The sequence below is a fragment of the Ranitomeya variabilis genome, chromosome 1 (genome assembly GCF_051348905.1).
Source record: "Ranitomeya variabilis isolate aRanVar5 chromosome 1, aRanVar5.hap1, whole genome shotgun sequence".
In the NCBI taxonomy this organism is placed as follows: Eukaryota; Metazoa; Chordata; class Amphibia; order Anura; family Dendrobatidae; genus Ranitomeya; species Ranitomeya variabilis.
In genome coordinates, this window is record NC_135232.1 from 1024829739 (window position 1) to 1024853056 (window position 23318).

General features: G+C 45.7%; 1 protein-coding gene across 1 annotated transcript in view; it reads right to left on the reverse strand.

Annotated features, from left to right (window-relative positions):
* The window catches only part of IRF2 (interferon regulatory factor 2), a 196223-nt gene extending 187053 nt beyond the window's left edge, over positions 1-9170 (reverse strand). The window contains exon 1 of the mRNA XM_077279594.1: positions 9128-9170. The gene's annotated coding sequence lies outside the window, so the exon portion shown is untranslated. The remainder of the gene's footprint in view (positions 1-9127) is intronic.
* Between the last annotated feature and the right edge of the window lie 14148 nt (positions 9171-23318).

Here is a 23318-nt window from a genome sequence, read left to right on the forward strand (position 1 = left end):
CTGTATAATGGCCACACATGATGCTCCATACTGTATAGTGACCACACATGATACTTTGTACCGAATAATGGCCACACATAGCTAATCCTACACACGCGCTCCGCTCCATACACCTCATATACATTTAGCTCCGCTCCATACACCTCATATACATTTAGCTCCGCTCCATACACCTCGTACACACGGCTCCGCTACATCCACACTGTACACCTCCTGACCCCACACACGGCAGCTTACCTCATCCAGCAGGCAGCATGGCAAGTTGGCAACCAGCAAGCCGAGTCCTGCAATCCATGAGGTCCCGATCATGTGACCCCTGACTCCTCCCCCCTGTGACCTCATCACAGGTCCTGTGGCCACGAAGCAGCCAATATGTGCTGTGCTCAGGCAGCTCTGCAGGTGCAGGGAAGAGGCTGACTGCAGTGACCACCTGATATTGCAGCACACCTCCCAACCACTGCAGGACAACTAATGTCCCGCCCGGGATCACGGGGCTGACTGTCAAAATCAGGACAGTCCCGCTGTATCCGGGACGGTTTGGAGGTATGCTGAAACTAAAATGGCTGCCAGAGGAAGAAAAGCCTTGACCCTTGAACCGGATGTGAAAGACATGCCCACAAGAATTAAATGAATAACAAGCTGCCATACGGAAAAAGGCCATTGGGTGGCAGCAGAGTAAAATATAACAACATACATGGAACTGAAGAACATACATGGAACAGCACAGTGGTAGGAAAAGGTGCACAAGCAACCAGGATAACTGCAGCCTTAAAAGGATTGTTAAGAAAAGGCTATTCAAAAATTTGGGGGAGATTCACAAGGAGTGGACTTCTGCGGGAGTCATTGCTTCAAGAGCTATCACACATACAGGACATGGGCTACAAGTGTTGCATTCCTTGTGTCAAGCCACTCATGACCAATAGACAACGTCGGAAGCATCTTACCTGGGCCAAGGAGAAAAAGAACTGGAGTGTTGCTCAGTGGTCCAAGGTGTTGTTTTCAGATGAAAGTAAATTTTGCATTTCATTTGGAAATCAAGGTCCCAGAGTCTGGAGGAAGAGTGGAGAGGTCACAATCCAAGCTGCTTGAGATGTAGTGTGAAGTTTCCACAATCAGTGATGATTTGGGGAGCCATGTCATCTGCTGTGTTTTATCAAGACCAAAGTCAGCAGAGCCGTCTACCAGTAAATTTTAGAGCACTTCATGCTTGCATCTGCCTACAAGCTTTTTGGAGATGGAAATTTCATTCTCCAACAGGACTTGGCACCTGTCCACACTGCCAAAGTACCAATACCTGGTTTAATAACCACAGTATCACTGCACTTGATTGGCCAGCAAACTCGCCTGACCTTAACCCTATAGAGAATCTATGGGGTATTGTTAATAAGAAGATGAGAGACACCAGACCCAACAATGCAGGTGAGCTGAAAGCTGCTATCAAAGCAACCTGGGCTTCCATAACAGCTCAGCAGCGCCACAGGCTGATTACTTCCATGCCACACCATATTGATGCATGTTATGGTTCTCAATGGCAAGAGAACATAGCCCAGCATACATAGGAACTAGCTCTTGGAAGGATGGAAACTTAAACTGACCATGAACTAAACCTGCCGCACAACTAACAGTAGCCGGGTAGCGTAGCCTGCGTTTTATCCCTAGACGCCCAGCGCCGGCCGGAGGACTAACTAATCCTGGCAGAGGAGAATATAGTCCTGGCTCACCTCTAGAGAAATTTCCCCGAAAGGCAGACAGAGGCCCCCACATATATTGGCGGTGATTTAAGATGAAAATGACAAACGTAGTATGAAAATAGGTTTAGCAAAATCGAGGTCCGCTTACTAGATAGCAGGAAGACAGAAAGGGTACTTTCATGGTCAGCTGAAAACCCTATCAATACACCATCCTGAAATTACTTTAAGACTCTAGTATTAACTCATAACATCAGAGTGGCAATTTCAGATCACAAGAGCTTTCCAGACACAGAAACGAAACTGCAGCTGTGAACTGGAACAAAATGCAAAAAACAAACAAGGACAAAAGTCCGACTTAGCTGGAAGTTGTCTGGTAGCAGGAACATGCACAGAAAGGCTTCTGATTACAATGTTGACCGGCATGGAAGTGACAGAGGAGCAAGGTTAAATAGCGACATCCCACATCCTGATGGGAACAGGTGAACAGAGGGGATGATGCACACAAGTTCAATTCCACCAGTGGCCACCGGGGGAGCCCAAAATCCAATTTCACAACAGTACCCCCCCCTCAAGGAGGGGGCACCGAACCCTCACCAGAACCACCAGGGCGATCAGGATGAGCCCTATGAAAGGCACGGACCAGATCGGAGGCATGAACATCAGAGGCAGTCACCCAAGAATTATCCTCCTGACCGTATCCCTTCCATTTGACCAGATACTGGAGTTTCCGTCTGGAAACACGGGAGTCCAAGATTTTTTCCACAACGTACTCCAACTCGCCCTCAACCAACACCGGAGCAGGAGGCTCAACGGAAGGCACAACCAGTACCTCATACCTGCGCAACAATGACCGATGAAAAACATTATGAATAGAAAAAGATGCAGGGAGGTCCAAACGGAAGGACACAGGGTTAAGAATCTCCAATATCTTGTACGGGCCGATGAACCGAGGCTTAAACTTAGGAGAAGAAACCCTCATAGGGACAAAACGAGAAGACAACCACACCAAGTCCCCGACACAAAGCCGAGGACCAACCCGACGCCGGCGGTTGGCAAAAAGCTGAGTCTTCTCCTGGGACAACTTCAAATTGTCCACCACCTGCCCCCAAATCTGATGCAACCTCTCCACCACAGCATCCACTCCAGGACAATCCGAAGATTCCACCTGACCGGAGGAAAATCGAGGATGAAACCCCGAATTACAGAAAAAAGGAGACACCAAGGTGGCAGAGCTGGCCCGATTATTGAGGGCAAACTCCGCTAAAGGCAAAAAAGCAACCCAATCATCCTGATCTGCAGACACAAAACACCTCAAATATGTCTCCAAAGTCTGATTTGTCCGCTCGGTCTGGCCATTAGTCTGAGGATGGAAAGCAGACGAGAAAGACAAATCTATGCCCATCCTAGCACAGAATGCCCGCCAAAATCTAGACACGAATTGGGATCCTCTGTCAGAAACGATATTCTCCGGAATACCATGCAAACGAACCACATTTTGAAAAAACAGAGGAACCAACTCGGAAGAAGAAGGCAACTTAGGCAGGGGAACCAAATGGACCATCTTAGAGAAACGGTCACACACCACCCAGATGACAGACATCTTCTGAGAAACAGGAAGATCCGAAATAAAATCCATCGAGATGTGCGTCCAAGGCCTCTTCGGGATAGGCAAGGGCAACAACAATCCACTAGCCCGAGAACAACAAGGCTTGGCCCGAGCACAAACGTCACAAGACTGCACAAAGCCTCGTACATCTCGTGACAGGGAAGGCCACCAGAAGGACCTTGCCACCAAATCCCTGGTACCAAAGATTCCAGGATGACCTGCCAACGCAGAAGAATGAACCTCAGAAATGACTTTACTGGTCCAATCATCAGGAACAAACAGTCTACCAGGTGGGCAACGATCAGGTCTATCCGCCTGAAAATCCTGCAAGGCCCGCCGCAGGTCTGGAGAAACGGCAGACAATATCACTCCATCCTTAAGGATACCTGTAGGTTCAGAATTACCAGGGGAGTCAGGCTCAAAACTCCTAGAAAGGGCATCCGCCTTAACATTCTTAGAACCCGGTAGGTATGACACCACAAAATTAAACCGAGAGAAAAACAACGACCAGCGCGCCTGTCTAGGATTCAGGCGTCTGGCGGACTCAAGATAAATTAAATTTTTGTGGTCGGTCAATACCACCACCTGATGTCTAGCCCCCTCAAGCCAATGACGCCACTCCTCAAAAGCCCACTTCATGGCCAAAAGCTCCCGATTCCCAATATCATAATTCCGCTCGGCGGGCGAAAATTTACGAGAAAAAAAAGCACAAGGTTTCATCACGGAGCAGTCGGAACTTCTTTGCGACAAAACCGCCCCAGCTCCGATTTCAGAAGCGTCGACCTCAACCTGAAAAGGAAGAGCAACATCAGGCTGACGCAACACAGGGGCGGAAGAAAAGCGGCGCTTAAGCTCCCGAAAGGCCTCCACAGCAGCAGGGGACCAATCAGCAACATCAGCACCCTTCTTAGTCAAATCAGTCAATGGTTTAACAACATCAGAAAAACCAGCAATAAATCGACGATAAAAGTTAGCAAAGCCCAAAAATTTCTGAAGACTCTTAAGAGAAGAGGGTTGCGTCCAATCACAAATAGCCCGAACCTTGACAGGATCCATCTTGATGGAAGAGGGGGAAAAAATGTATCCCAAGAAGGAAATCTTTTGAACCCCAAAAACGCACTTAGAACCCTTCACACACAAGGAATTAGACCGCAAAACCTGAAAAACCCTCCTGACCTGCTGGACATGAGAGTCCCAGTCATCCGAAAAAATCAGAATATTATCCAGATACACGATCATAAATTTATCCAAATAATCACGGAAAATGTCATGCATAAAGGACTGAAAGACTGAAGGGGCATTTGAAAGGCCAAAAGGCATCACCAAATACTCAAAGTGGCCCTCGGGCGTATTAAATGCGGTTTTCCACTCATCCCCCTGCTTAATTCGCACCAAATTATACGCCCCACGGAGATCTATCTTAGAGAACCACTTGGCCCCCTTTATGCGAGCAAACAAATCAGTCAGCAGTGGCAACGGATATTGATATTTAACCGTGATTTTATTCAAAAGCCGATAATCAATACACGGCCTCAAAGAGCCATCTTTCTTAGACACAAAGAAAAAACCGGCTCCTAAGGGAGATGACGAAGGACGAATATGTCCCTTTTCCAAGGACTCCTTTATATATTCTCGCATAGCAGCATGTTCAGGCACAGACAGATTAAATAAACGACCCTTAGGGTATTTACTACCCGGAATCAAATCTATGGCACAATCGCACTCCCGGTGCGGAGGTAATGAACCAAGCTTAGGTTCTTCAAAAACGTCACGATAGTCAGACAAGAATTCAGGAATCTCAGAGGGAATAGATGACGAAATGGAAACCAAAGGTACGTCCCCATGCATCCCCTTACATCCCCAGCTTAACACAGACATAGCGTTCCAGTCGAGGACTGGGTTATGAGATTGCAGCCATGGCAATCCAAGCACCAACACATCATGTAGATTATACAGCACAAGAAAGCGAATAATCTCCTGATGATCCGGATTAATTCGCATAGTTACTTGTGTCCAGTATTGTGGTTTATTACTAGCCAATGGGGTGGAGTCAATCCCCTTCAGAGGTATAGGAGTTTCAAGAGGCTCTAAATCATACCCACAGCGTTTGGCAAAGGACCAATCCATAAGACTCAAAGCGGCGCCAGAGTCGACATAGGCATCCGCGGTAATAGATGATAAAGAACAAATCAGGGTCACAGATAGAATAAACTTAGACTGTAAAGTGCCAATTGAAACTGACTTATCAAGCTTCTTAGTACGCTTAGAGCATGCTGATATAACATGAGTTGAATCACCACAATAAAAGCACAACCCATTTTTTCGTCTAAAATTCTGCCGTTCGCTTCTGGACAGAATTCCATCACATTGCATATTCTCTGGCGTCTTCTCAGTAGACACCGCCAAATGGTGCACAGGTTTGCGCTCCCGCAGACGTCTATCGATCTGGATAGCCATTGTCATGGACTCATTCAGACCCGCAGGCACAGGGAACCCCACCATAACATCCTTAACGGCATCAGAGAGACCCTCTCTGAAATTCGCCGCCAGGGCGCACTCATTCCACTGAGTAAGCACAGACCATTTACGGAATTTTTGGCAGTATATTTCAACTTCATCTTGCCCCTGAGATAGGGACATCAAGGCTTTTTCCGCCTGAAGCTCTAAATGAGGTTCCTCATAAAGCAACCCCAAGGCCAGAAAAAACGCATCCACATTGAGCAACGCAGGATCCCCTGGAGCCAATGCAAAAGCCCAATCTTGAGGGTCGCCCCGGAGCAAGGAAATCACAATCCTGACCTGCTGAGCAGGATCTCCAGCAGAGCGAGATTTCAGGGACAAAAACAACTTGCAATTATTTTTGAAATTTTGAAAGCAAGATCTATTCCCCGAGAAAAATTCAGGCAAAGGAATTCTAGGTTCAGATATAGGAACATGAACAACAAAATCTTGTAAATTTTGAACTTTCGTGGTGAGATTATTCAAACCTGCAGCTAAACTCTGAATATCCATTTTAAACAGGTGAACACAGAGCCATTCCAGGATTAGAAGGAGAGAGAGAGAGGAAGGCTGCAATATAGGCAGACTTGCAAGTGATTCAATTGAAAGCACACTCAGAACTGAAGGAGAAAAAAAAATAAAAAAAATTTTCAGCAGACTTCTTTTTTCTCTCCTTTATCTGCCAATTAATTTAACCCTTTGTGGGCCGGTCAAACTGTTATGGTTCTCAATGGCAAGAGAACATAGCCCAGCATACATAGGAACTAGCTCTTGGAAGGATGGAAACTTAAACTGACCATGAACTAAACCTGCCGCACAACTAACAGTAGCCGGGTAGCGTAGCCTGCGTTTTATCCCTAGACGCCCAGCGCCGGCCGGAGGACTAACTAATCCTGGCAGAGGAGAATATAGTCCTGGCTCACCTCTAGAGAAATTTCCCCGAAAGGCAGACAGAGGCCCCCACATATATTGGCGGTGATTTAAGATGAAAATGACAAACGTAGTATGAAAATAGGTTTAGCAAAATCGAGGTCCGCTTACTAGATAGCAGTAAGACAGAAAGGGTACTTTCATGGTCAGCTGAAAACCCTATCAATACACCATCCTGAAATTACTTTAAGACTCTAGTATTAACTCATAACATCAGAGTGGCAATTTCAGATCACAAGAGCTTTCCAGACACAGAAACAAAACTGCAGCTGTGAACTGGAACAAAATGCAAAAAACAAACAAGGACAAAAGTCCGACTTAGCTGGAAGTTGTCTGGTAGCAGGAACATGCACAGAAAGGCTTCTGATTACAATGTTGACCGGCATGGAAGTGACAGAGGAGCAAGGTTAAATAGCGACTCCCACATCCTGATGGGAACAGGTGAACAGAGGGGATGATGCACACAAGTTCAATTCCACCAGTGGCCACCGGGGGAGCCCAAAATCCAATTTCACAACAGATGCAGTAATTGATGCAGTAATTGATGCAAAAGGAGCCCAACCAAGTATTGAGTGTATTTACTTAACATACATTTCAGTAGCCCAACATTTCAAATTTTAAAATCATTTTTCAAGCTGGTGTAATAAAGTATTCTAATTTACTGAGATAATGATTTTTGGGTTTTCACTGGCTGTAAGCCATAATCATCAACATAAAGAGGAATAAACAAAAAAATAAACTTGAAATAGATCACTCTGTAATAACTCTATATAATATGAGTTTCACAATTTGTACTAAAGAACTGAAATTAACTTTTTGATGATATTCTAATTTTGTGAGAAGCACTTCATCCAAAAAGCATTCAAGTTTATACACTTTGGAGTTGGGAAATCTGCATATGGTCAAAATATTCACTTGCCTAATAATTCGGCACACAGTGTATAATGCCAACATGTACAGGCATTGTTGCATCTGAACAGTTTGAGCTGATGAAGGGGACAAGCTAGTGATGTTCCTTGTTCAATTTGGCAATATAATTACTTGTTAGATATATTATATCTAGCTATGGACAAACCCTTTAAGGAGTAAGTTCATGATGACTCCTGTATTGGAAACATGATGGAGATATTTCAAGCCATGTCATCCAACCTTCTGGAAGCAAAGTGATCAAAACACAGCAATTCTATTTTTTTTATTACATGTGGAATATAAAATATAATACTTTACTAGGTTAGATTTTTACAAATGTGGTAATGCTAAATATGTTTTTTAAATATTAGACCCTTTTTTTTTTAAAAAAAGGAGGTTAACAGAAAAATTGTTTTCATGTGTTTACTGGAAGCCAATCAATGGCTCAACGGTTCATGCAGTCTACGGGCTGACCCACACGTCCAGATAATTCCGGTACCGGAATAAATCGGTACCGGAGTTATCCGTGTCCGTGTGCCTGGGAACTCACGGAGGCCATACCTGCGGCACACGTGTGCCGCCCGTATGGCGAGTGGGTACCACACGGAGCGTGTGGTACCCACTCTGCATGGTGCTGAAGCTGCGATTCATATCATCCCTGCAGCAACGTTTGCTGCAGGGATAATATGAAGAATAGTGTTTAAAATAAAGATCCATGTGTCCGCCGCCCCCCCACCCCCTGTGCGCCCCCCCGCTGGTCAGAAAATACTCACCCGGATGCCCCGTCGGCAGTCGCTCCTTCCTGGTCTGGCCGCGGCTTACTGTATGCGGTCACGTGGGGCCGCTCATTTACACTCATGAATAGGCGGCTCCGCCCCTATTGGAGGTGGAGCCACATATTCATGAGTGTAATCGGCCGCATACAGTAGGAGGCGCGGCCAGACCAGGAAGGAGCGACTGCCGACGGGGGACCCGGATAAGTATTTTCTGACCAGCGGGGGGGGCGCACAGGGGGTGGGGGGGCGGCGGACACATGGATCTTTATTTTAAACACTATCATTCATATTTTCTCTGTAGCAAACGGTGCTACAGGGAAGATATGAATGGCGGCTTCAGCACCATGTGGGGGGGACAGCGCTTACTGTAGCGCTGTCTCCGGCACGCCACACGGACCCCAGACGGAGAATGTCCGTGTGAGGTGCGTGTTTTACGCGGACCCATTGACTCTATTGGGTCCGTGTAAAACGTGCGCTCCCACGAACACTGACATGTCTCCGTGTTTGGCACACGGAGACACGGTCCGCACACGGTCCGCACAAAATCAATGACATCTGAACAGATGCATTGATTTTTATGGGTCTACGTGTGTCAGTGTCTCCGGTACGGGAGGAAACTGTCACCTCACGTACCGGAGCCACTGACGTGTGAAACCGGCCTACATCAGCATGACTGCTGAGCACAATGATTGGATGAAGCTGTACTTGTGACTTACCGCTGCAGCCTGTCATAAAAGCCTGGAACTAGTGGCAGAAACAGATTTTTGGACCTGCAGAGGATGAGAATAGCTGATTTTTAATATTTTCACCTAGCACAATCCTATGGGCATAAAAAACATTTTAAACTGAAAAACTTTTTCAATAAAAATGTGTACATTTGTTTGAAGCACCACTCCAGCATTTTCTTTTTAATTTCAGTGCTAATGTAAGTTCAAATCCCACCAAGGTCAAAATCTGCAAGGAGATTGTATGTTCTCCCCGTGTTTGTGTAATAGGATGCAGGTACTGAGTGTGTCACCACGGAACAGACAGACCAACTGTTGAGGGGAATTTATTATCAGGAGTAAGATTCTCCTCGCCGGGAGTAAACAGGGGGTTAATAGAGATAAAGCAAACAGTAAACAGTTAAGCGTAATCGAAACGGTTAACGAATGTTCTTGTAACTTATCAGTCCAGGGCGGTCCTGACTGGAGGGTCCTTATTCCAACATGGGTACAGTCACCAGCAGCGCTTGAAGATCCTTAAGTCTCTCCTCTGTCTCCTGGGAACTGGAGACTCCGGGGTTAAGTCCTTGCAGTCTTTCCTCCCAGTGCAGCTGGAAGTAACACAGCCACTGTGCTGCCAGTCTCTGTATATTAGGCTGGCAGTCTCTCTCTGCAGCAGCAATGCTACACACACACTGAGCAGTTTACTTTGTCACACTCAGGGGTCCTGGCTTGTCAGTGCGGTCACCGGGGCTGCGCGCTCAGGTCACTGTTAGGGGATACGTCTTCTCTGATTACAGAGGCTTCCAAGTCCACACTCTCACATCCAGCCTCCACTACGGCTGGTATCTCAGCCTCAGTGCCCTCACGGGGAGCACTCTCTTTCGGGGAGCGCGGCGCTGCAGCCCGCTCTTTCTCTCTGGCGCACTGTCCCCTCTGTCTCCTGCGCTCTGCTCTCCCGCTCTTTTCTGACCACACTCCTCTCTCTTCCTCTCTGCCCCCAGCAGTCACATGGTCTCCTCTGTACAGGGCAGAAAGTCCTCCCCCCAACAACCCAGCTGTCTGACTAAGTGGTTCCAGGTAAGGAGCAGGGAAAGCAACCTCCTTAGGCTACGTTCACATTTGCGTTGTGCGCCGCAGCGTCGGCGCCGCAGCGCACAACGCAAACAAAAACGCAGCAAAACACATGCACAACGCTGCGTTTTGCGCCGCATGCGTCCTTTTTTTAATTGATTTTGGACGCAGCAAAAATGCAACTTGCTGCGTCCTCTGCGCCCGGAAGCGGGCGCCGCAGCGACGCATGCGGCGCAAAACGCAAGTGCGACGCATGTCCATGCGCCCCCATGTTAAATATAGGGGCGCATGACGCATGCGGCGCCGCTACGGCGCCCGCCGCTAATGTGAACGTAGCCTTACATTTGCGTGGGTTTCCTCCGGGTACTCAGGTTTCCTCACACATTCCGAAGACATACTGATAGGGATTTTAGATTGTGAGCCCCATCGGGGACAGTGATGATAATGTGTGCAAACTGTAAAGCGCTGTGGAATATGTTAGCGCTATATAAAAATAAAGATTATTTATTTAATACGATAAAATAGTGAATTCACTTGGACCAACATTATTCAATGAGGGGGTGCAGATCTGCAGGTTTTTGTCAGCTATATTCGACATGAGAAAAAAAATTTGATGGATGTAAGAAAAAAATCGGATGCAATACGGAGCCACAGTATAGCCTATTATGTTTAAGGATACAATGCAATGCTGTGTAACATAGGAAACTGTAAATGGTCCTGTAAATGATTAATAGCTGCTGAGTAAAAAACGGATTAGACACTGACAGCACATGGAAGACAAATGAGAGAAAATCGTCCCACTTATCTGGATGAAAATATGACCAATTTTTTTTATACGTGTGACCCCAGCCTCATTCTCACCAGCCGCTGTCTTCTGCTATTTCCAGCACCGCTCCAGTCCTAATTGGCCATCTTGTGACCGCAGCTTCTGACTGACTGGAAGTCAGAGGTAACGGGTCACACGCTTGCAATGCTCTCAGAGAGCCTTGTTCTGACTCTCATAGGCTTTGAATTGTGATTTCCACATCTCCAAACACTGGAGTGATCCGTCAGGTCACAAACTGCAGAAGTCGACCAGAGCATGATGAAGACGGCGGCTAGTGAGTATAACACTAGGGGAAGGAAACGTACATTAGTGCCACCACTACAGCTGTAAAATAAAAAAAGAGACGCTGGAATGGTGCTTTAAACAGAGTTTCTAATTTTTATTTTAAAAAAGGCTTTCAGTTTAACTCGTACATTAGTGGCACCACTCCAGCAATAAAATAAAAACAAACACTAAGCTTAGTGGGGAGTGGTAGCAGTACTTGCATTTGTCTGCAGGAGGCAGCATAACTCTCTTGTACAATAAGGAGAGTTTAGTGGGTGTGGAGGCTTCTATGGCTGTAGGCGTTATATGAGATAGGTTTGGCTCTGTGTCCCCTCTGACACTCTCAGGACACTAGTACTTTGCAGATTTGTATAGTGTTCTATATATAGAGTGTGGCAATCTATTTCCTCATAGATTGTAAGCTTGCCAGCAGGGCCCTCGCTCCTCTTGGTATATGTTGATTTATGTGATTATTGTTATGCTGCAATGTCTTTTATGGTCTGTACAAGGCCCCTCTAAAATGTAATGTGCTGTGGAATATGTTGGCGCTATAGAAAAAAAATATTATTATTATTATAGTGAGCTGTGATGTGTTACGATGCAAGTGTGTTGTGAACTATTCTCTGCAATGGATAGTGTGGGATGCATCATGTGCTGCATATCATTAGTGTAATCTGTGCAGCCGGGAGGTAAAGGGAGCCTCCAATTGTATAATTATCTATAACCTGCAATGCAATTTGTGCTGAGAAAAGCACCCACCCATTTTTAAAAGCTGTTAGGCCAGTCTCACACGTCCAGATAATTCCGGTACCGGAGTTATCCGTGTGCTCACGTGGCACATCATTATTTTAAAAATTAAAAAAAACATGATTTTTCATTCCTTCTCTCCAGCGAACGCTGCTGGGGAGAAGGAATGAATGGCGGCTTCAGCACCACACGCAGGGGGGGCAGCGTTTACTGTAGCGCTGTCTCCTGCACGGTCCGTGTGGTCCTCAGTTGGCACATGGACGGCATCCGTGTGCAGTACGTGTTGACACGCACCCATTGAATGGGTCCGTGTGATCCGTGCGCTCCCACGAACACTGACATGTTTCCGTGTTTTGCACATGGACACACGGTCCGTGAAAACATGCTGACATGTGCAGAGACACATTGATTTTAATGTGTCTACGTGAGTCAGTGTCTCCGGTACGTGAGAAAACTGTCACCACACGTACCGGAGCCACTGACGTGTGAAACAGGCCTTATAGTGTCTGCCATTACTACCTCTTGTGGTAGGACATTCCACCGTCTGTCTGCTCTAACTGTAAAGAACCCTTTCCTATTTAGCTGCCGCAATCACTTTTCTTCAACTTGTAATGCGTGCCCCCTGGTCTTTGTGTAGTGTACTATAATGAATGGGGTGTTGTGTACTGTAGTGGTTTGCTGTAGTGAGGTATAGTGTAGTGTTGTCTATTGTTGTGTTGTGTAGATCATGTCATATATATCGAGCAGTGTGCTGTATACTGTGTTGTGCTATATATTGTATTATGTAGTGCATATTATGCAATGTATGTTCTATAATGTTTTGTGGTATATTTTGTATGTTGTGTGGTGTGTTGCATGATGTACGGTGTGTACTGTATGTTGGGTGTTATGCTGTTTATGATGTGTGGCAAATGTTGTATCATATGTCATGTATATTGTGTGAAGTGTGTGATGTATATTCAATGACGTGCCATGTATCTTGTTTGACACGAGATGTATTTTCTATGAAGTGTGGTGTATTATGTGCAGTACCATGTAAATTGCATGATGTGACGTGTATATTGTATGACATGCGGTTTATATTGTGTGACGTGTGGTTTATATTGCATGATGTGTGGTGTGGTGTATGATGTGCTGTGTATATTGTATGACATGTTGTGTGTGATGTGTGGTGTATGAAGTGAGGTGTGGTGTATATTATAAGACATGAGTTGTGGTGTTTGTACAGTGATGTGCTGTGTATGATGTGCGGTGTATATTGTATGACATGTGCTGTATGATGTGTGGTGTATATTGTATGACATGGTGAATATTGTGTGACATGTGTTTGATGTGAGGTTTATATTGTGTGACATGCAGTGAATATTGTATGACGTGTGGTGTATTGTGTATGATGTGCGGTGTATTGTGTATGAGGTACGGTGTATGACGTGTGGTGTATTGTGTATGAGGTACGGTGTATATTGTATGAGGTACGGTGTATATTGTGTGAGGTACGGTGTATGACGTGTGGTGTATATTGTGTATGACGTGCGGTGTATATTGTGTGAGGTACGGTGTATGAGGTGTGTATATTGTGTGAGGTACGGTGTATGAGGTGTGGTGTATATTGCGTATGAGGTGTGGTATATATTGTGTATGAGGTGTGGTGTATGACGTGCGGTGTATATTGTGTGAGGTACGGTGTATGAGGTGTGGTGTATATTGTGTGAGGTACGGTGTATGAGGTGTGGTGTATATTGTGTGAGGTACGGTGTATGACGTGTGGTGTATATTGTGTATGAGGTGTGGTATATATTGTGTATGAGGTGTGGTGTATGACGTGTGGTATATATTGTGTAGGGCCTGCGGTGTGAATTGTACACTATTTACATATAAATAAGAATAATGAACCTTTTGTGAAGCTGTGAGAAGCTCTATTCAGACACCATTATCTGCTATAGTTTATAGTCTGCCAAGTCTGGCCCCTTGGTAACATAATGGGCTGTGATTGGCTACCTCTCATTCCACCACACAGAATTATGATCTCCTATTGGCCATCTAACTTCTCCTCAGTGACACAGCAGCCAGTGAGGGTTGTTCGGAGGAGGAGTCAGCGGTGTGTGGTGCAGCCATGTACAGAGGCAGTGGCAGCTCCATATCACTAACTAGATGGTGGCCTGATTCTAACGCATCGGGTATTCACTAATGTCACTGCTGCTGCACATCTACCAGTCCCACTTTGGTGAGGAGTGGGGCAGTGGGCACCTCACTAGTGTACAGCTGTGGAGGTCTGCGCTACCAGTCTGTTGCTTTGCTATAAATCATGGCTGAGAATGTTTTTTATTGAAGGGTAGATATATAGTCAACCAGAGTGATGTTGCTTGGGTTGTCCGTGCCAGAGACGAGGCAAGTTCTTTGCGTCACCTACCCGGTAATGGTTAAGCTGGTCCTGAATGGGCACCCTGCGCCCACTCCCCCCCCAGACAGTAATCTGGCCTCACTGACATGATTCGTTATACAAAGATCTAGATTTGAGCAAGATACATTTGCAGGACCCTTATTTAGCAGCCTCGTCTGTGGCTACTAGACCAGAGCCCTGCAAACCTCCTCTTACCTGCCCATCAGTCCCAGCAGCTAGTAAGAGGTACACAGGACATTGGTGTGGCTGCCACAAACTAGTCATGGCCGCTGCATCTGGGTCCTGGGAATCTTTTTGTTAAGATGACTGAGTCTCAGTTATCTCAGTGGACGCCTATGCACAGCTCTACAGTCAAGGTCACTTTATCGCCGACTGCATTTTGTATTAGTAGCGACCAAGATAACAAAGCTGAAGAATTAGATGTCAAGCGCATGCGCACAATCGGTACTTATTAAAATACTTAATTTACTCAAAACCTTAGAATAATAAGTCAGTGTAATGAAGTACTGAATGTGTGTGGCCGCTCTGCATAGGCAGTGACTGAGATAACAAAGCTCAGTATAATGTTCTCAATGTGTGTGGCCGCTCTGCATAGGCAGTGACTGAGATAACAAAGCTCAGTATAATGAAGCATTGAATGTGTGTGGTCGCTCTGCATAGGCAGTGACAGAGAACAAAGCTCAGTATAATGAAGCATTGAATGTGTGTGACCACTCTGCATAGGCAGTGACTGAGAGAACAAAGCTCAGTATAATGAAGCATTGAATGTGTGTGACCACTCTGCATAGGCAGTGACTGAGAGAACAAAGCTCAGTATGAAGCACTGAATGTGTGTGGTCGCTCTGCATAGGCAGTGACTGAGAGAACAAAGCTCAGTATAATGAAGCACTGAATGTGTGTGGCCGCTCTGCATAGGCAGTGACAGATAAGAAAGCTCAGTATAATGAAGCATTGAATGTGTGTGGTCGCTCTGCATAGGCAGTGACTGAGATAACAAAGCTCAGTATAATGAAGCATTGAATGTGTGTGGTCGCTCTGCATAGGCAGTGACTGAGATAAAGCTCAGTATAATGAAGCATTGAATGTGTGTGGCCGCTCTGCATAGGCAGTGACTGAGAGAACAAAGCTCAGTATAATGAAGCATTGAATGAGATGCTTCTCTAATTTGTGTAATTAACAGCACCTGTAACTTACCTGTGGCACCTAACAGTTGTTGGCAATAACTAAATCACACTTGCAGCCAGTTGACATGGATTAAAGTTGACTTAACCTCTGTCCTGTGTCCTTGTGTGTACCACATTGAGCATGGAGAAAAGAAAGAAGACCAAAGAACTGAGGACTTGAGAAACCAAATTGTGAGGAAGCATGAGCAATCTCAAGGCTACAAGTCCATCTCCAAAGACCTGAATGTTCCTGTGTCTACCGTGCGCAGTGTCATCAAGAAGTTTAAAGCCCATGGCACTGTGGCTAACCTCCCTAGATGTGGACGGAAAAGAAAAATTGACAAGAGATTTCAACGCAAGATTGTGCGGATGTTGGATAAAGAACCTCGACTAACATCCAAACAAGTTCAATCTGCCCTGCAGTCCGAGGGTACAACAGTATCAACCCGTACTATCTGTCGGCATCTGAATGAAAAGGGACTGTATGGTAGGAGACCCATGAAGAACCCACTTCTTACCCCGAGACATAAAAAAGCCAGGCTGGAGTTTGCCAAAACTTACCTGAAAAAGCCTAAAACGTTTTGGAAGAATGTTCTCTGGTCAGATGACACAAAAGTAGAGCTTTTTGGGCAAAGGCATCAACATAGAGTTTACAGGAGAAAAAAAGAGGTATTCAAAGAAAAGAACACGGTCCCTACAGTCAAACATGGCGGAGGTTCCCTGATGTTTTGGGGTTGCTTTGCTGCCCCTGGCACTGGACTACTGGACCGTGTGCATGGCATTATGAAGTCTGAAGACTACCAACAAATTTTGCAGCATAATGTAGGGCCCAGTGTGAGAAAGCTGGGTCTCCCTCAGAGGTCATGGGTCTTCCAGCAGGACAATGACCCAAAACACACTTCAAAAAGCACTAGAAAATGGTTTGAGAGAAAGCACTGGAGACTTCTAAGGTGGCCAGCAATGAGTCCAGACCTGAATCCCATAGAACACCTGTGGAGAGATCTAAAAATGTCAGTTTGGAGAAGGCACCCTTCAAATATCAGGGACCTGGAGCAGTTTGCCAAAGAAGAATGGTCTAAAATTCCAGCAGAGCATTGTAAGAAACTCATTGATGGTTACCGTAAGCGGTTGGTCGCAGTTATTTTGGCTAAAGGTTGTGCAACCAAGTATTAGGCTGAGGGTACCAATACTTTTGTCTGGCCCATTTTTGGAGTTTTGTGTGAAATGATCAATGTTTTGCTTTTTGCTTCATTCTCTTTTGTGTTTTTTCATTTAAGACAAATTAAATGAAGATAATAATACCAAAGAATTTGTGATTGCAATCATTTTCAGGAAGAAACTGAGTATTATCTGACAGAATTGCAGGGGTGTCAATACTTTTGGGCACAACTGTAGCTGATTTATGCCCTAATTAGCATAGGAAACTTTGACAATATAAATGCTTTTTTTTAAAACCTAATTTTTACAAAAAAAATGTTATATAGGGCTGGTTCGGCAGGGCATTTACTCATAAATAAGTATATGCCGCTGGATTGGAAGGCATGGGGGACCTGACAGGTTCCCATTAAAGAGTTATTACCAAAAAAATAAGTTATCCCCTATCATATGGATAGAATATATCCTGTTGCATGCAGACCTCCCCTCCATTCAGGACGGTGCTGCAGAGTCCTGTTTTCGGGACTCCATAGTCCTGATCTTGGGATCGCTGGAAGTCTTATTGGTCAGAACTAGTGATGAGCGAACATGCATGGATAACGTCTTATTCGTGCACACTCAGGTGTTATCCGAGCATCTGGGAGTGCTCGTGTATTATGTTCGAGACTCTGGCTGCATGATTTGTGGCTGTTATGGTATGTGCCCACGATCAGTAAGTGCTGCGGGTTGGATGTTGCGAACTTGTGCATCGTTCAACCCGCAGCGTCCAGCTGTTACCGCATAGTGGATGGGATTTCAAGAAATTCCAAGCCCACTATGCATGTATGTGTGTCTGCGGATCACTCACGGAGACTGACATGCACCGCGCCTCTCCAGACTGCAGCATGTCAATTTCTAGTCTCCATAAGAGAAATTTCACCAATAGAAATTTATTGAACAAGGTGAATCCGCACAGTTCATTGAACACCTACAAATTCACCTGCATTCAATAGAAGGCAGCGCTTTGGACGCAGTGAACATACATTGTGTCCAAAGCAAAGTGCTGCCAGTTCCTGATTGTCTGTGCATACCCTTAGACAGCCTTGACACGTAGGGATTGCCTGTTTGTTACGCAATCCCCACGTGTTCAGGCTGTCTAACAACTGCAAATTATGCAGCTTCAGGGACTTAAACATAATACACGAGCACTCCCAGATGTTCGGATGACACGTGACCATGCTCGATTTAAGATGTTATGAGAGCACATTCGCTCATCACCAGTCAGAACGACAGCGATCCTGAGATCAGGACTCTGGAACACATGGAGCTGTGAAACCGTGTCTTGAATGGAGCAGAAGTGGACATGCTCCACCTTCACTTCACTTACTGTTCATGGGATTGCCGAGTAAAGAGCTTCGCATCTCTTGGCAGTTCCATGGACAATGAATGGAGACACTGCTCATGTGCGCCTTTGGGGTTTTAGAGCTTCGATCCTGGGATTGTTAAGGTCATAGAAAAAGTTCATTTTTTCTCATTAATGTACACGCTGCACCCCATCTTAACTGAAAAAAACCCCCAGAAATGTAGAAAATTTTGCATATTTATTAAAAAAGAAAACTGAAATATCACATGGTCATAAGTATTCAGACCCTTTGCTCAGACACTCACACATATTTAAGTCACATGCTGTCCATTTCCTTGTGATCCTCCTTGAGATGGTTGCACTCCTTTATGGGAGTCCAGCTGTGGTTAATTAAACTGATAAGACTTGATTGGAAAGGCACACACCTGTCTATATAAGACCTCACAGTGCATGTCAGACCAAATGAGAATCATGAGGTCAAAGGAACTGTCCAAGGAGCTCAGAGACAGAATTGTGGCAAGGCACAGATCTGGCCAGGGTTACAAAAGAATTTCTGCAGTACTCAAAGTTCCTAAGATCACAGTGGCCTCCATAATCCTTAAATGGAAGAAGTTTGGGACCACCATAAGTCTTCCTAGACCTGGCCGTCCAGCCAAACTGAGCAATCATGGTAGAAGAGCCTTGATGAGAGAGGTAAGGAAGAACCCCAATATCACTGTGGCTGAGCTCCAGAGATGCAGTAGCGAGAGGGGAGAAAGTTTCACAAAGTTAACTATCACTGCAGCCCTCCACCAGTTGGGCTTTTATGGCAGCCTCTCCTCACTGCAAGACATATAAAAGCCCACATAGAGTTTGCTAAAAAAACACATGAAGGACTCCCAGACTATGAGAAATAAGATTCTCTGGTCTGATGAGATGAATATAGACCTTTTTGATGATAATTCTAAGCGGTATGTGTGGAGAAAACCAGGGACTGCTCATCACCTGCCCAATACAATCCCAACAGTTAAACATGGTGGTGGCAGCATCATGCTATGGGGTGCTTTTCAGCTGCAGGGACAGGATGACTGGTTGCCATTGAAGGAAACATGAATGTGGCCAAGTACAAAGAAATCCTGGATGAAAACCTCTTCCTGAGTGCTCTGGACCTCAGACTTGGCCGAACATTCACCTTCCAACAAGACAATGACCCTAAGCACACCGCTAAAATAACAAAGGAGTGGCTTCAGAACAACTCTGTCACCATTCTTGACTGGCCCAGCCAGAGCCCTGACCTAAACCCAATTGGGCATCTCAGGAGTGACCTGAAAATGGCTGTCCACCAACGTTCACCATCCAACCTGACGGAACTGGAGAGGATCTGCTAGGAATAATGGCAGAGGATCCCCAAATCCAGGTGTGAAAAACTTTTTGCATCATTCACAAGAAGATTCATGGCTTTACTAGCTCAAAAAGGGTGCTTCTACTCAATACTGAGCAAAGGGTCTGAATACTTATGACCATGTGATATTTCAGTTTTTCTTTTTTAATAAATTTGCAAAAATGTCTACATTTGCTTTTTTTGTCAAGATGGGGTGCAGAGTGTACAGTAATGAGAAAAAAAAAATGAACTTTTTTGAATTTAACAAATGGCTGCAATGAAACAAAGAGTGAAAAATTTAAAGGGGTCTGAATACTTTCTGTACCCACTGTAGCTTCCAAATTTTAGGGTCTGGGGTTTTGATCTAATTTTCTAGAAACCTGGATAGTAACTATGCATAGTATAAAACTCTATTGTGGAGTCACATAATGTAGAAGGTCCAAAAGCATAAGTGATCACTATGGAATAGAACCTGGTAGAACATTGACTTGGATCCTTACAGAAAACCTGTCACTCATATAAACACTATTTATCTGCTGATGTAGTGGTAATCTACAGGCTATAGGTGCCGTTTAGGAGCTTACTGGAGCAGCGACTAAAGGGCGAAAATACAGTTTTATTCACCTTGCTACTGCTCAATTCCAGTCTTCAGGGAGGTTCATTGGCTGTAACAATCACCGCACACTAAACAATAAACACTAAGCAAAAAACGTGCAAATGCATTAATGAATCAGTATCTATGTGTTTTTATCTACATTGTACAAAAATACAAGCTGGCATACAGTCAGCTTAGGTTAACCCATGCAATAATGGCATTTAGGAAAGATGTATGATGTGATCTAACTAAAATAGAGAAAATAATACTACATTTCCATTCTACATTTATAGAGTCCTAATGATCACGTATTCTAGAGGGGGTTAATTCATGCCAACTTAGAGATTTCTTTTAAAATAATACCATTTCTGTCTAAGGCTACTTTTACACTACCCTATTTTTGATCCAAGTTCTGTCTGTGAGAATTTCTAACATGACTTAGACCAATATTATTCAGTAGAGCTTTTTAGATGACTATTTAATCAAATCATTTATACAAATTGTAACAAAACACTCCGGGATCGCCTTTGCTGGGGTCAAAGGTCACGTGGTTTGTGCATTAAACTCTGAGGCGACAGCAGGTTTCCAAGTAGACTTACCTCGGGTCAGATTTATTAAAGTGAAAGCAAATACAGAAAACAAATCATAAAAAGAAATCCTTGCCTGTCCGGCGCTAACTATACAGATACGTTCCTATCTAACAACTGGGGGGGCTACTCCCACCCAGCAAACATAACACAGATCATGAGCACAGCTCTTACTCACATTGTCTCACACAGACAGGCGTTCTGTGTGCCCCAGGCTGACACCTGAAACCTCCAGCTGGTCAGCCTTTATTCCTGCAGTCATTAACCCCTCGGTATCCTGAAGATACTGAGCGGCCTAATTCACATAGGACAAATACCTGGGCGAGATATACCTGCCCCCGACTACCAGGCCTACATGACTCTTACATATCCTCCCCCCCTGCTCAGACCACTCCGGTCGAGCAAAGACACTCCTGAAACAGTGCACTCGGGACAGGGCATCAGCATTCCCCATCTGTACCCCGGGGCGGTGCTCCACCGTGAACGAGTAAGCCTGCAGGGCAAGGAACCACCGGGTTACCCGACTATTATGGTCCTTGTGGAGGTGCATCCATTTGAGAGGGGCATGGTCCGTGACCAGCCTAAACTTCCTACCTGCCAGGTAATATTTGAGGGAGTCGAGAGCCCATTTGATGGCTAGGCACTCTTTTTCAACCACGGCATACCTCTGCTCATGCACATTCAGTTTCCGACTGAGGTAGAGGACCGGGTGTTCGACTCCGTCCCTGACCTGGGAAAGTACAGCTCCAACACCAGTATCAGAAGCATCCGTTTGCACCACAAACTCGCTGCTGAAATCAGGAGTCACTAGTACGGGCTGAGAGCACAAAGCCCGTTTCAGGCTGTGGAAGGCCTCTTCAGCCGCTGAGGTCCATTTTACCATGACGGAATCCCTCCCTTTGGTAAGATCCGTCAAGGGGGTAGCCATGGCCGCAAAGTTGGGTATGAACCGGCGATAATAGCCGGCAATGCCCAGGAAAGCTTGAACTTGTTTCTTGTTCACTGGTTGCGGCCAGCCCTGAATTGCCTGTATTTTGTCGATCTGGGGTTTAACCACTCCTCTGCCAATCACATAGCCCAAGTATCGGGCTTCTTCAAGGCCGATGTGACATTTCTTGGGATTCGCCGTTAAGCCTGCATCTCTCAGGTCATCAATCACCGCCTGTACCTTCCGGAGGTGAGTTTCCCAGTCCACGCTGTAAATTATGATGTCGTCTAGGTAGGCAGAGGCGTACTGCCTGTGGGGCCTCAAGACTCGATCCATCAATCTCTGGAACGTTGCTGGTGCTCCGTGAAGTCCAAACGGCATGTAGATATACTGGAACAGCCCTTCCGGTGTAGCAAATGCCGTCTTCTCTCTGGCCGCCTCGGCCAGAGGGATCTGCCAGTACCCCTTTGTTAGATCCAGGGGCGTAATATATCGGGCTTTACCCAGCCGATCGATCAACTCATCGACCCGGGGCATAGGGTAGGCATCAAATTTAGAAACCGCATTCAGTTTCCGAAAGTCATTGCAAAACCGTATAGAGCCATCCGGCTTAGGTATCAACACAATTGGACTGGACCAGGCGTTGTGCGACTCTTCAATGACTCCTAAGTCCAACATGGCCTTCACCTCCCGGGAGACGGCTTCACGGCGTGCTTCCGGAATCCGGTATGGCTTCACATGAACTGTGATACCAGGCTCTGTGACAATCTCATGTTTCACTAGCCTAGTCTGGCCAGGTTTTTCCGAGAAAAACTGTTGGTTCTGTAACAAAAACTGCTTAACCTCAGATTTTTGTCGTTCAGACAGAGTCTCGGCAATCTGCACCTCCGGTATGGTAGGTGAGCAAACCGGACGGGGCAGATCCGCTGTTAGGGCAGCGCGGTCTTTCCAGGGTTTTATCAGATTCACATGATAAATCTGCTCTGGTTTTCTCTTACCAGGCTGGTGCACTTTATAGTTCACTTCTCCAACTCGTTCCATGACCTCAAAGGGGCCCTGCCATTTTGCCAGAAATTTACTATCCACCGTAGGGATTAGGACCAACACCCTATCCCTGGGTGCAAACGTACGGACCTTGGCGCCTCTATCATAACTTTGCCTCTGGGCTCCCTGGGCCTGTAACATATGTTCCCTAACAAGGGGCATGACAGCAGCAATCCGGTCCTGCATTTGCGTTACATGGTCTATTACCGTTTTAAAGGGAGTGACTTGACCTTCCCAGGTTTCTTTTGCGACGTCCAACAGTCCACGGGGACGACGGGCATATAATAGCTCGAAAGGCGAGAATCCTGTGGAAGACTGGGGAACTTCCCTAATGGCAAACAGCAAATAGGGTAACAAGCAATCCCAGTTCTTCCCATCTTTGTCTATCGCCTTCCGGAGCATCTGTTTTAAGGTTTTATTGAACCGCTCAACCAGGCCATCTGTTTGAGGGTGATAGACAGACGTACGCAACTGGTCTATTTGTAAGAGCCTGCAGAGCTCCTTCATCACCCTTGACATAAAGGGAGTCCCCTGGTCGGTGAGTATCTGTTTTGGAATTCCCACCCGACTAAACACGTGTACCAACTCTTTGGCGATCGTTTTGGTAGCAGTGTTACGCAAAGGGATGGCTTCGGGATAACGAGTGGCATAGTCCATGATGACGAGGATATGTTGATGCCCACGTGCGGACCGGGGAAGGGGCCCAACCAAATCCAT